Genomic DNA, 14,556 nt, shown 5'->3' on the forward strand with positions numbered 1-14,556 from the left:
GGGGGATGAGGGGACTCCGATGAAGAGGTGCTAGTGTTAAAGTTAATAAATTACGCCATTTAAGTTTTATTAGTTGAATGTTCTTCATTGTATTCCTCCGTCGTGAATGTATTCCATCACATTCCACTTGTGCCTAGCAGCGGCAGCGGTCGTGCGCCGGTGGAGGGGCTGCCCGCGAGCAGCGGACTTCCTGCGCCTGATCGATAAGCGCTGACGTCACGCCCGGCGCGGGGTGGACCTCTTGTTGTCGACTTGTTGCTCGCCGCGCGATTGAAGCTCTACGACGGGGTGACGTCATCCCGGGGCAGGGGCACTTGACCAGCATCAGCGGCTCGGCGGCCCCTCTCGCGCCAGTCGTAGTGCCGCCCAAGAACCAGCATGAGGCATGTCGGCATTACGATCAGGTATTACACTTTCTTCTGCTCTATAACATCTTTGCTGAGGGGGCTGCGATTTTCGAGCGTTACGAAAATTCCGATCCCACGAGGGGAATAGTTAGGTACGTGGTGGGGGAACCGGTAGAGCAGGAGAGTGCGTCAGTGGGACGCCACACCAACGTATGCACTTGCGGTTGAATGAAGAAACGGCCAAAAAAAAAAGGGAGGGGGGTGATACGTAGCGGAGCATGCTATAAGCTAGTTGTAACGGCCAGATGGGGAGCCGGCAGGGGAGAGGTAGAAATCACGCAGCAGTGATGCTACAAAATTCTTGTAGCGCTGCTTGTGTTTGTCTACTCCTCAGTTTTCGTAACGGCTAAGGATTGACGATACCATATTTCTTTTATTTTTAAAAGTATCTACAATTTATTTATTTGCGTAGAAAAGAGTTACTGATTTGGCAAATTAACTTATTACCCCAACTACCAGATCAGTTACAACAGTTGATGCTGTAGGAATTTAGAACGTGTTAAATCCCAAACATTTGTGTCATATTTTAGTTATCATAAACCAATTGTCACAATGTTAGACACTGATTATTCTGCGGATAGTGATTCATAAAAAATGAGAAATTAATTACCATAATTAATTCTCGTTTTTTCTTCAAATGCAATACCGAATACCTTATAAAATATATTTGAAAGCATTAACTTTTAATTGTTTTTTTTTTAATTTGAGATCATACACGCATCCTTAATCTTTTATCTCTTCTTCAATAAAAATATACTAATACCTAATTTATCTATATACCTAATAAACAAGTAGTTTCACTTTTGGCGCGCGTGAAATCCACTCACACACCTTTTTTTAAGTGAAACTTATTTACAGCTCATCAGAACGTAACCAAAAGTGCAAAGCTCAGGAATGGGGCGATCGATTGAGAAGGTATACGGGAGGAGGAATAGCAAATAAAATAGAGAATCAGACAACTCCAAGACTCTTTGCAGGGTTTTTCTTGACGCAATGTTTGTTCCAATTACGAACCTCCAGAGTGAACCTCCACTGTGCACTTTATTCTTTTTTTTTTTTCAAATGAATTTTTGAAATTTTTTTTCTATCCTTCAAGTGGATTCTTGAACCAGTAAAGTTTCCTTCTAACGCGCTTGGCGGATACGCACCCATTTGTTTTAAATATGTTACAGGTATGGTTTGTTTTATAGGGTATACTTCGCACAAAGCTGGCGCGCGTTCGATTCCCACCGGGGTCGAACCCATGAATTTTTCGCTAGTGGGAAACGTGGCGGACGTTGCCCCAATCAGATTGCTCCCACGTATTCATGCTTTATACTCATATCATCGGCTCTCATTGTCTCTAATAACGTTAATTCATTCATACACGTCACAGGTTATGCTTAGAGACTTGAGGCGACGGAACCTCCAAGATTTTATAGGACTCCAAACTACTTCGACACCGGCCCACTGCTCATAAATCTAAGTAATGTCATGGAGTTGGGATCGAACCCACAACCCTTGCTTCATGAGCGAGACGCCTTAGCGGACACGGTCAACATCGAGACAGCCTTAGTTAGGGCCTGGAAAATGTTTGCAGGCTCAGTTACTTCTAGGATGACCCTAACAATTCTACGCATACTCGGGTGAATTCCACTTCCACTTGCTAAACGTTTAAACCGCGTTGTCCGTGGTTCAATATTTCTTTGAGTGATGTTTTCTTATTAGCTTAGAATCCTCAAGATAAATTGTAGGAATATAGTATGATCAGTACAAAAATATCAGTGTTAAAATTTTAGACCGTCGTGAGATTTATCGGCGAATGATTCCTGTCTCTGATCATAAATTAAAAAAAACACATTCAGGAAATTCGAAGAAAAAATCGGACAACATTAAGCACTGAACTTCCCCAGAGTTGTTTTGGAGTGATTTCGGAAACTATGGAAATCACAAATGATGATTGAATTGGGATTCAAACCCTGTCTCTGAAATGCGAGTCCATTTAGTATTTTTAGTCAGTGTTTTGAGCGAAGTACTTAACGGTATTCAGTTCTGAAACAATCAGTCTCTTAGATCATGTGGTTGCACTTGCTTTTTATGGATATTCGTGTGAAATATTACTTTGTGATTCGTAAACAGGTTTGGACGGAATTCGGATGTAATCTAATTAAAATACTTAGTTTTTTAAGCGAAATTAATAATAGCACTGCTGCACTGGGGATTTTTTCAAATCAAATTAAGCAGGCGTAACACATGCATTTTAGATACGAGTGTTAGTGCACAAGAGTATTCTTTGAAGGACACTAACCAATCACAAAATAAACTACCTTATTGGCGAATTGGTCTCAGCTCATTGGACAGGACCTTCTCGACTTCCTTCAATTCTTTCCTTAATCTGCTTCTGACTTAAGTGATTGTATCAGTTGACTGACATTGGCTATTTTTAGTTTATTTCGGGGGCTCCTGGCCCAGGGGTAGGGGCTAGGTGTAGGTGGCGATATCTGCTGCCTTGGAACCTCCTTCACCGATGACGAAACGGTGGCCATATTAGATAACCTTGACCTTGACCTCAGTCGCCATATTGTTACACTTTTCGTTTCCGTTGCCATCTTGGATTCTGGTACGTTGCAATTTTTGTTACGGTCGCCAACTTGAATTCATCCATCCTGACAACAAGCACCCCAATCCCCGAACGTTAAGTTCGCCATCTTGAATTCTAATGTCACGTCCGCCATCTTGGATCTGATATCACATTAAACTTTTTGATCCTGACAGGAAGTTCGCCATCTTGTTGTCGTTTGCTTGAGGCCGCAATTTTGGATGACCTCACGACCACCCACTTGCTTTTGTTCTGCTGGAGTTCGTTTGAAGTAAGAACTTAGTTGCTTATGCCACTCGTCGTAGAACTTACTTTCTTTAAAACTAAATAAGTGCTCTTACTACTCAAGTTGACTAACTTCACTTTCTATGGAATAAAACTATTTCTATTTTCTTAAAATAGCTCTTCACACGTATTCCAATATCTTAAATTAGTTTTTTATTTAATTCAAAATCTCAAGAAATAGTGTCAATAATTTTTCAAAATATCAGGTTACTGATCAAAAGGAAACTGTTTGCAATGAGAAGTTTAGACTGTTTAGACTGGATGTCATAGAAAACTTGATAAGTAAACACTAAGCTCAAATGAAACTACTATTGGACTTTTAATTCAAAGATTCGATTAAGACCAATAGTAAATTGTAGTTTGGCTATATATTCTCCAAAACAATGAAAACTAGAAATCAGCATACGCAATTCCCAGTTCATTCAAATATAACTTAGTTTGAAAAACTCAACGATCAATTAAACAATCTGTGATCACATACACTTGCCAACAGTGTCACGAAGAAACTAGCATTCGAATTCGGATTAATAATTAAATCAGTTGGCTTCGTGTTTTTAAGTTAACTAAAGAACCAAAACTTTAACCAGTTATGTGTGATAGTGTTCAAATTACAGCAAGCTGGCAATCTTCGTTTGAGACCAGCGCGGCGAAACGTCACTATACCTCACCCCCTCCCCACTTCGACACCTGTTTACTAGCTCCTCAGTGACGTGTATGTTTATTCTAGGGTCATAGTTCGGTTCCCCTCTTGTGAGCTGCGCATGTGCCTAGGCGCTGGCGCAGGGTATTTAAGTATGAGAACGCGAAAGAATAGTCCTATTCTTTAGATTTCACTGACTTAACTTCGTTGGTTTAGGCGACGGGTGTAGGAGCAATTTATATGGCTTGGTAAGTGTTTGTTTGTTTGACACTGTGAAACGAGCGGTGGCCCCGTATTTAACGTAAATGTAAATTCATCTGTTAAAAATTAAAATTTGTCTGCTTTACTTTTCGTCCGCCACCTTGTGCAAATTATTTTGAGATTTAGTGACGGATGTTGTCCGTTTTAAAATCTATTTCTTTTAGGATGACTTGTCTTCAATGCCGCCATATAAATTCGTTTCCTCTCCCGTGCGCCGTATAATAGCACTAATCGCTAATTGAAATCTGTAATTGTAAATTCACTATGGTTGTAGTTCCCTTTAACTGTTGGGTTTTGTTTTACGATACATTAACCTGCGGAACAAATGTTTACGGCAAGGTATTTGATGCAAGCACTGTCTCTCACTTGATTGCACGCGATGAGGCTCGCTAACCCTGTTAGGCAAATCACGTGTTTTGCATTGACATGTTTGTGTGTTTTCCCTGAGGCGTACTAAGTTTAATTTATGCCCATTTAATTTTTTTGTTAACTGGTGAATTGACTTTTTAGTGACGCTACTGGGTATCCTGTGCTGCTGATTGTGATATCATAACCAAGATGGTATATGTGACATTAGAATTAAAGATGGCGACAATAACGAAAAATGCAACGTTCGGGGATTGGGGTGCTCGTTTTCAGGATGGATGAATTTAAGGTGGCGGCCGTAATAAAAATTGCAATGTTCCACAATCCAAGATGGTGACCGAAACGAAAAAGGTTCCTTTTAGTCATCTAACATACTTTTGGTTTCTGTACATCCTATCCAACATCCACTAGGATAGACTCCACAGACCCTTGGAAACTTGGGCCAGTAGTCATCTGTTCACTAGCTTCCGACTTGAGAGAAATATCAAACCAGGCAGCCTGTGATTGAATACTTGTTTTAATGAGGGGGTCTCATTGGCCCATAGTACTTCAGATAAATTGAAGGCCAATAACATGAACAGTAAAAAAGAAAAAATATATGATTTTTAGCCTATCACAATATGAAACCGCGAATTTTTCCGATGAGATACTTGTACACCTTGGAAAGAGACAACTTAAAACGCCTATCCCATGTCCACAAATGGTACTATACAACTTGAGCCTGAATCCAACCGTAAAACTTTGATTACAGGTTCATCTCGAAAATAATATGCTGTAAATGTATTTACGAACTTCCCAACACTGGTGTATGCTTTCGAAGTTGGAGATGAACAACTGATTTATCTCAAATAATAGAGAAGTTATTTCGTATGGAACAATAAGTGTCTGAACGATATTTCTGCCACAAAATGTTTTCGTTAAAATAATTGGGGGGAAGGGGGAGGGATGCCCATTTTCCCCACAAACTTTTGAGACGTATTATTTTCCCCAATTAATTTAATGCAATAAATTTACTACAGTGACAAGTTATGAGTTGATTGAAGTTATGAGGTGATTGAAGAACTTGGTTTTGTTAAAAACTATCTATACGCTTAATTTTACATCTTAAATACTTTATCTCTTATTTGCAATAAACTAGTTTATTAAGCTCCATATTCAAAGGCGTATGCCTGATAAGCTCTTTAGAACATAAGTCGTAGCATGTTTTCAACTTACTTTTTGGGCGATGAACCTACAACTGAAATTGAATGGTCGAATTCCGACGCATCCCATAATAATAAATTTTCATACTGAAGTTCTAATTTATATTTATTATTTTGCGTGCGCATTTTTTTTAACAGGGGAGGTTGAGATCGACGGCACACCTTATGACTTGTGCTTTGTCTAAATATATTTTTTCTTTAATATTTTCACTTCAAGGGCTACTAGTTTTGGCATGTTGTATTTTCAATTAATTAATTTATTTTTTTCTTATATTTATTGGACTCTGCTTATGTGCTTCTCAAAAATATTATCAGAAATTACTATAAGCACTCAGAGAACATCAGCTGAAGTCTAGCCAGGAATAACCAGGAGCACACTGAGAAACCATCAAAATATTGGCAGGAATAATCAGGAGCATACGGTGAAAAATAACACACGTTTTCATAAATAAAGATCAGTGAATTACAAAAAAAAAAAAATCACAAAAATTCTGGTTTATACTAGAACTCTAGCTGGCAGAAACTGTTTTTGTAATTTTTAAATTTTAAATCTTTAAAATTTTTTTTTGTAATTCACTGATTTTGATTCAGGAAAACGTGCATTAGTCTCCGTGTGTTCCTGATTATTCCTGCCAATATTTTAATGGTTTTCTCCGTGTGCTACTGGTTATTCCTGGCGAGAACTCAGCTGAAGTTCTCAATGTGCTTCTAGTTATTTTTGCGAAATCAATCACTTCCTGAAAAAAAAAACTTGATGTGACATGCAATTTTATTTAGAGTTACATTTAATTAGTGAATTTATGTTACTAATTAAGCACTCACAATATTTTTATCAGGTGGAATTCAAACATAAAAAAGCATTACTCAGTCAAATAATATGCCTTAAGATGGGTGAGAACCACTATCATGTAAGACGAACTTCCTTTTCTTGGTGTCTAGCGAAGCCCTCCTTCTCTTGTGATCATGAGTGTTGCATCCCGCATTCCACATGAAAGAGCGACTGCCTGTTCAACACAGCATGTGGCGCCAATTGTTGCAAGATTCGGAACTATTTGCATTAATCTCGCTGTTGATTGGAGCTACTGTAACCAGTTGGAGACTTGAAGACTCATAACCTTGTAGCCAAATGTCGTTGGAGCTGTTAGAGCCAAATATAGTTGGAGACTTGACTATTTGTAGACTTGTAGCCTCGTAGACCCGTAGCATTGTGACCTTGTAGCCTCGTAGACTTGCAGCTTCGTAGCCACGTAGCCTTGTAGCTTCGTAGTCAAAATTCGCTGGAGCTATTGGAGCATTGGAGCACTTGAGGTTTCGTAGCCAAGTAGGTTTGCAGCCTCGTAGCCAAGTAGCATTGTACCCATGCAGCCATGTAGCCAGTTAATGTATTTCAAACTTTTAGACTCGCGGTCTTGCAGTCTTGTAATCTTGTAGAATTATAGCTTCGTAGTTAAGTAGCCTTATAGCCAACAGCCCTGTAGTGTTGTAGCTAAATGTCGTTGAAGCAGTTGGTGCCAAACACAGTTGAAGCTAAAGACGGTTGGAGCAGTTGGAGCCTACCGTATATTGGTGATCGTATCCTTCTGATAGGATCGCATCCTTCTGACTTGAATATTTGTGTAATTGTACGCCCTTTCGTTAAATGCGCTAAGTCAAGTCTGTAGAATCGTATCCCTGTGATGGGATCGTATCACACCAAGTTGAATTTTCGACCAAATGTGGTTCCTCTTTGTCAAATGCTTGTCGTGTGTGTTTAATGCGTGTTAGTTGCGTTTCCTGTGTATGTACTGTGTGTCCATTGCGTGTGCATTGCATGTCCAGTGTATTTAATGTGTGTCCATTGCATGTACTGTGTGTACATTGCGTGTCAATTGCGTGTACTGTGTGTTCATTGCGTGTCCAGTGCGTGTATTGTGTGGCCATTGCATGTTCAGTGTTTGTACTGTGTGTCCATTGCGGGTCCAATGTGTGTACTGTGTGTACTGTGTGTACATTGCGTGTCCAGTTTGTGTAATGTTTGTCCATTGTGTGTCCAGTGTGGGTACTGTGTGTATATTGCATGTACAGTGTGTCTATTGTGTGTCCATTGTGTGTCCTGTGTGTGTATTACTTGTCCTGTGTGTGTATTGCGTGTCCATTTTTTTTGTCAAATGTGCATTCTTTTTTTAATGTGCCTCCTTTTTAACGAATATGCATCCTAATGTGCTTCCTCTTTTTGGGTGTTGCTTTGACTCGCGAATTAATGTAAATAGATCGTGTTTTGACTTGCATGTTATTGTGTCCCAGCCGACAGGTCCCTCAGTCCTCCTCTGACAGCTGTGTAGTGCAAATTGGCTCTCTCTTGAGTACGTTACCTGATATTTAGTTGATGTTCCAATGTCGAGATCGATGGAAGTTGTACCATCGACGAAGCAGAATTGATGGGAGCGGCGACAATGGCGATGCAGTTCTCATTGGCATTGACAACGACAACTACGCAGACCTTGATGGATTGTGTACCATCTACATCGGGGATCCTGATGGCAGTGACTTCGACGTCAACGCAGATTCCGATGGCATCGTCGACGACATCCACGGAGAACTCGATGGAAGAAGTATCATCGTCACCAACAACATTAAAGGAGACTTCAACAGATGTGGTTCTATCAGCAGAAGAGACTTTAATTTCTGCAGTGCTGGCTGCAGAGGAAACCTCGATGAATGACGTTTCGCCGGGGATGGAGACTTCAATGGTACAGTACAAATAGCATCAACGATGACCATTGAAGGTGCATCGGCTTCTTCCCAGCATCGATGTCGTTACTGTGACAAGATTATCTCGAACAACAGTAATGCTCATTGACCCCAGAAGAGAGAATGTGCTAATAATCCACGTCGTACAAAATTTAACTGTGAGAAATTTCGCAAGGATTTTGCAAGAAATGATATTTTAAAAATACATGCCATAAGCTGCAAACAAAATGCTTTTCCCATCAAACGGTCGAGGCTGTCATTGCAGAAGACCCGTGTTTGTGGTGCATTGCGGAGTAATGATGCATCGAGAAATACATACATACAATAGATATCCATCGCACATTTATGTTCTCTTGAGGTGCAGAAACCATGAAAAAAGAGAATTTGCGAAGAACCCATAACGCTTGGCGTTTTGCTGTGACGAGTGTCATGCATGGTTTACTTGTATTGACAATCTAAGACGACATGCGAAAAACTGCAGAAGTGAAGTTCTTTCACTTGCTGTGAACCAGATAGTGCTGCAGTCTGCTCCGCAAGTTAAGGTTGAGACTCGTACGCGCAATGCCTCTAACAGTAAAACCGATCCTCAGAAAGAAACTTCGGTATCAACTCAACATGCAAAACAACGTACGACTGTTCACGGTTCATTCAGACCGAATAAAAATTAATTCTACCTGGGTAATTCAGCATTCCGTGGAATGTGTAAAGACTTTTATTACCTGAACAGCTCTCATGAACCAAGATATTTTTATACCATCCTAACTGATGCCAAGAAGGATATTGTTAATAAACTTGATGAAGTATTGGAACACGATCGGTCACTGAACCATTTCAAGACGAGACTTACAAAAGAGCATCCAAGACAATGAATACTGCTCTTTACCCTTTCACACGACGTAGAATAATCTGCAAATTATGGTTTTGAAAAAATCTGTCGCGAAGAGGAAGAATATCAGGGAAAATGTACTGGATGGACACTTAGTCATATGGATCGATTGCAACTGACAACAATTAGACTCTTCTCATTGCAAAAATAACATTTATTATTTGCTCGTACCTGTGAACTTGTAGTTAATTAGAATTTATGTAATAACTTCTATGTAAAAAAAGGTGTATTTTATTTCTTGAGCCTGTCAATTTTTTTAGTAAATTGATGAGATATTTAATTAAATTTTATATTGATCAAGGATTGAACCAAGGACACATATCGTTCGAATTAATAATTATTTTTTAACTAATTATTTTATGCATTTTTCTAATTTTTCCTGAATTCCTAGGTTAATAATTACGAATTTCAAAAAAGGTGGTCTAGATTTCCAATATGGCAGAAGGCACAATAATAAATAATATTACACTAAAGCAGGTAAAAATTAAACTAATATGACGACTGCTTTCTCTAGCAGACGAAAACAATATGGTCGCCTCGAGGTCATAAGATTTTCGTAATATCTGCCTTGGTATTAGTATTGGGAGGTCAGACTGCCGGTGGCTTCCATTGTTCCATTTTGTTAGGATTTGTCGCCATTTTTTAATCGAATCATCTCGCCATGTTTGAAAGCAGTATTTTTTGTAACTTTTATTATCAAAATTTAGTTATATATTTTTATTAATTTTGAAAAATATCCCAATTTTGAAGCAAAAAAATTACGGATTTTCAAGAAGGCAGCCGTAACGAAAAGTGCAAAGTTATAGAATCCAAGATGGCGGGTTTGAAATAAGCAAGGAATGTTTCTTATTTTAATTTAATTGAAATTAAGAATTTTTAAATATTTTATTAATAAATTTCATGTTTTTTCTCGCCGGTAATCGAACCGAGGACCGCAATCGATTAAGTAACGTAATATTTGAAGTTATTTAAATTATTATATATTTTGAAATTTTTGCAGATTTCTTTTGTCGAAAAGTAAAGATTTCATGTTTTTGGTTAAGGTCAAGCTGATGGGCATTATGAGGAATTTCGCCTCTCTCCGAGGAATTTTATCCCTCTCTGAGGAAAATTGTATCTCTCCGAGGAATTTTTACCTCTCCAGATTTTTATAAAGAATAAACTGGAAATTTTCACACAAAACAGGAATTTTCCTCTTGAAAAAGGGATATTTATAGTAATTTTGAGTAATTTTGAGGGAATTTGACACCAAAATGGCCGCTGTGACGTCATAGGTCGGTCATTGACCCCACCTCACTTCTCACCCAGAACCCATGCGTCGGAGCCCTCAATATATACTACTACTCACTCTCATATTTTTTCATAGCGCACCTAAAAAGTATAACTTCAAAAAGATATGCAAAACGAGCTGGTAGTGGTGCAAGAAGACATGTGGAGTGAACTAGGGGCTGCTCAAGAAGAAATGAAGAATAATATTGACAAACCAGAATTAAGTTCTAAGGAGAGGTAAAATGTTTGAAGCAAAATATTGCCAAATATGAAGAATTGATGGCACAACAGCTAGCTCAGACTGAGCAGACCACCAAAGAGCTAGTAGCAGCTTTAATTGAAGAGTGCCGACGAATGACTAAGGAAGCTACAGCTGCTACAAACCGAAAGAGTGTCTCCGTGGAGGTCAGGTTGGAAGGCTCTACTAATGACCATCCCGAATTAAAATAACCCACTTTAATGGCCAGTAGTCGTTGGTAATATACAGGTGACAGTTCGAGGCAGCTGAGAAAGTGAATGGTCGGAGCGAGGAAATGAAGGCTGCAGTACTCGTCTTGGCCCTGCAAATATCTTCACTCCAGCTGCTGCAGATCATACCTGTTCTGGACCAGAAGGATTATGCTGTATTAGAAGAAGCTCTTGAGCTTAGGTTTGGCGACCGATACTTGGGTGAGGTTGTTCATAACTGCTTTGAAGACATGCCAACACCAAACCTCAAAAACCCTTCTGGAGTTCGAGTCTGACATCGAGAGGCTTTTTCATGTTGCCTACCCTGAGGCTCCTGCAGAATTCCGACAGCATCTAGATGCTAGTTAATTTATTGATGGTCTCAGGGATGTAAAGGTCCACCACAAAAAGAGTTGCGATTCCCTGGTTCATGCCCTAGAGAAGGAATCGGCGCACAATGCATCCAGGAAAACCAACATCAAGAAAAGAATAACAGGATTAGAACCATACCAAGAGGGAAACATTAATGACACCATCAATGAAGAAGATAACATCAGGGCTCTGAAGAAGCTGCTGAATAGTACTATCGTCTCCCAGTTCCGGAGGACAGGTGGTAGCCCACAGTGCTTTGCCTGCCAAGAATTAGGTCATATTCAGCAGGACCATTGCTCGACACACCAGAAAACCCCAAAGCAAGAGGAGCAACAGGGAAATGAGCAGTAGCTGGTGTGGTGGGCGCAAGCCAAATTTCGGAAAGCAATAGTCCCTAGGGTATTCCCTATATCTTAACTCCATAGAAGAAATGACGGTCTGTTACTAATAGGATGGGTCAAAAGCAGACAATGCTTACTTACCAGTGACACTGGAACATCAGCATCTATAGTTCGTACAGATATCGTTAATAAGGAACAGCTGAGGACACCACTCCCATACACACTGAAAACAGCAACTAGAGACACAAAACGTGTGCATGAACAGCTGGATTGGAAGATAAAGATGGGGTCTTACACATATTTGTGGACTTTTTTGTTGTTGATATTACTGATGAAGTTATCTTGGGAATAGACATCTTGAATCGATATGGAATTGTTCTTAACACGGCAGGTTAAGCATTTAGAATCAGAGGGGAAGAGGTAGCATTGTTTACTCCCAATTAATTATAATCGTCCATAGTGTAGTTAGTAGTCGATGAAACAGTTTTAATTCTGGTCAACCATGAACAGATAATATCAGCCTAAATACACAGATACCCTAGGAAACATGACCTACATCATCGAGCCAGATATGGCAATAGGCCTGGAGGGATGTCTGAACGCCTGCAGCTTTACCAAGGTTGAGATGATTGTGCCAGTAAGGATGGCCTCCTTGATTAAAAACTGAAGATTTGAAGCAGGGCGAACCAATAGTTGACTGTGAACCAGTCGTTTGGGTAACCCAGAGAGAAGTTGCTCCACTTTACGATCGCACTCTACCACCACTGAGCCCTGAACTAGGGCAATTATTAAAGCGATTTTAGGATAGCCTTGTCCCTGAAGAAGTAGAAGAATTCACTATTAAAATTATGTAATGTCCTTGTAAATTTGAAAGATTGATAAAACTTGTGTTACATGGTTTTACTTGGAAAACGTGCCATATGTACTTGGATGACATTATTGTGGTTGGAAATACAGTGAAGGCGAATCTACAAAATCTCCATTAATTTTTAATAGGCTTCGACATTCACAACTCGAGTTAAACCCTAAAAAGTGCTTCTTGTTCCAGCACGAAGTAAAATTTCTAGGTCATGTGGCATTGCAGGATGGAGTCCGAACAGAATCTGAAAAGATCCAGTTTGTCAAGGAGTGGCCTCAGCATAAAAATTATAAATAAACGTAAAGTGTAAATATTTTGTAATAAAAAACTGTTTTTAATTAATTGGGTTATCCTTTCTGGAATCGTTATTCCACTCGCAACATTAGTTTTGTCTTTCGGTACCAAATTACAAGAAATATTTTGGAAAAATAGTTTACAAAGAATTGGTTGAAAAAAAGGCGCAAACATTTTTTTCAATTATGATTAAGTTGGAAACAATTAAGACAAAATTGTATTGAAATTTATGTTGCTACTGAAATCTGCATTTAGTTTGTTAGGCCTATGCATACTAGAGACTATATTTTTCTTGCCATATCATTTTAAAAGTGCATGATCATCGACTGAAGTCCACTAGCCCTAGAGGGAAAAAAATATTTGACAAGAAAAAAATAAATGAAACTATACTTAAATATTACTCACTTTACCATGAAATACATTTACCATAGTTTTTGCATGCTTTGACTTTAAAATATCTCACTACACAACTCTGAATTGCATGTTTATGTGCAAAGGTAAAAGTGAATAAACCTATAGGATTAACTACGCACGGTTTTGCACAGAAGTTAAAAATGAGGAAACCTTTAAGATAAATCCGGGATCCGAAACATAGGGCTGCCGACTGAGTGCCTACTTGTTTAAGGGACGCTGAGAGGATGGATCTGTTAGCCGGACATCGCGAAATGAGTGTGACGTGTCAGAGATAAAGACATTCAATACCTTAAATGAGGAAAAGTAATTCATGCCATTAAACTTTAGCAAAATTATTTAATTGAATTTTTAAGGGTGACTTTCCAGAGATAAAGGCTTTCAATATCCTTACTGAGGAAAAAAAACTCATACCATTTAAATTAAAGCATAATTATTAAGTTGTATCTTTAAGAGTAAAATACTTTAAAGTTTGAGTTTATATTTTACCTTGTTATCAAATCATACAGGAATAATTTTCACCAATAAAAACTAATGAATTTCATTTTGTTTAGGTACGAAATTATCTTAAATATGTCATTTAAGTTTCACCACGAATGTTAGTCTACTATCTCAGCTTACAAATATTATTTATCTTCCAATTTTGTCGACATAAATTATTTAAATCTGTAAAATATATACAAACATCTTGGAATATTTACTATTTTAGAGGGTAAAGGAATGCATAAAGAAGTTGGTTATCGCTCGCCGAACACCACGGTTGTTTCAGGAGAGCAATTTGTCTCAAATTTTATAGCGAGATCAATTTGAAAATTTCTCTTGCAAGGATAAGTCATGGTTACCACACACCATTTTATCACAAATAAAATCGAATTTGAAACTTGAATCGGGTTGAACATAGGGTGATATATTGTCAGCGAGTTAAAGCAAAATGGATAGCGCTACATGACAGTGTGCTGGACATAGGGAAATAACACACAATTGCTGTTTGTATGTCTATGTCCTATGATTTTCTGTTTACCCATGGCGATCGGTTGAACGGTTTAGAAGTTTAGCGCCTTCTAGCAGCGAGTTACAAAAAAAATGGATAGCATAGAAACCTTCTCCATAAAAAAACACTTCAATGAGCCAACCTTCATGGCATTCGGTCAAACGGCGTCGGAATTTATTAACATCCTATTATATATATATATATACATATACATATA

General features: G+C 38.6%; 1 protein-coding gene across 3 annotated transcripts in view; it reads left to right on the forward strand.

Annotated features, from left to right (window-relative positions):
- The first annotated feature begins 218 nt into the window (after nt 1–218).
- The window catches only part of LOC134527076 (trehalase-like), a 302,312-nt gene continuing 287,974 nt past the window's right edge, over nt 219–14,556 (forward strand). For 2 of the 3 annotated variants that reach the window (XM_063359412.1, XM_063359416.1), the window contains exon 1: nt 260–404. The gene's annotated coding sequence lies outside the window, so the exon portion shown is untranslated. Of the gene's footprint in view, nt 405–14,556 lie in introns of all 3 variants that reach the window. The other variant, XM_063359415.1, reaches the window with a different exon arrangement.

Source organism: Bacillus rossius, chromosome 1, assembly GCF_032445375.1.
Source record: "Bacillus rossius redtenbacheri isolate Brsri chromosome 1, Brsri_v3, whole genome shotgun sequence".
NCBI lineage: Eukaryota > Metazoa > Arthropoda > Insecta > Phasmatodea > Bacillidae > Bacillus > Bacillus rossius.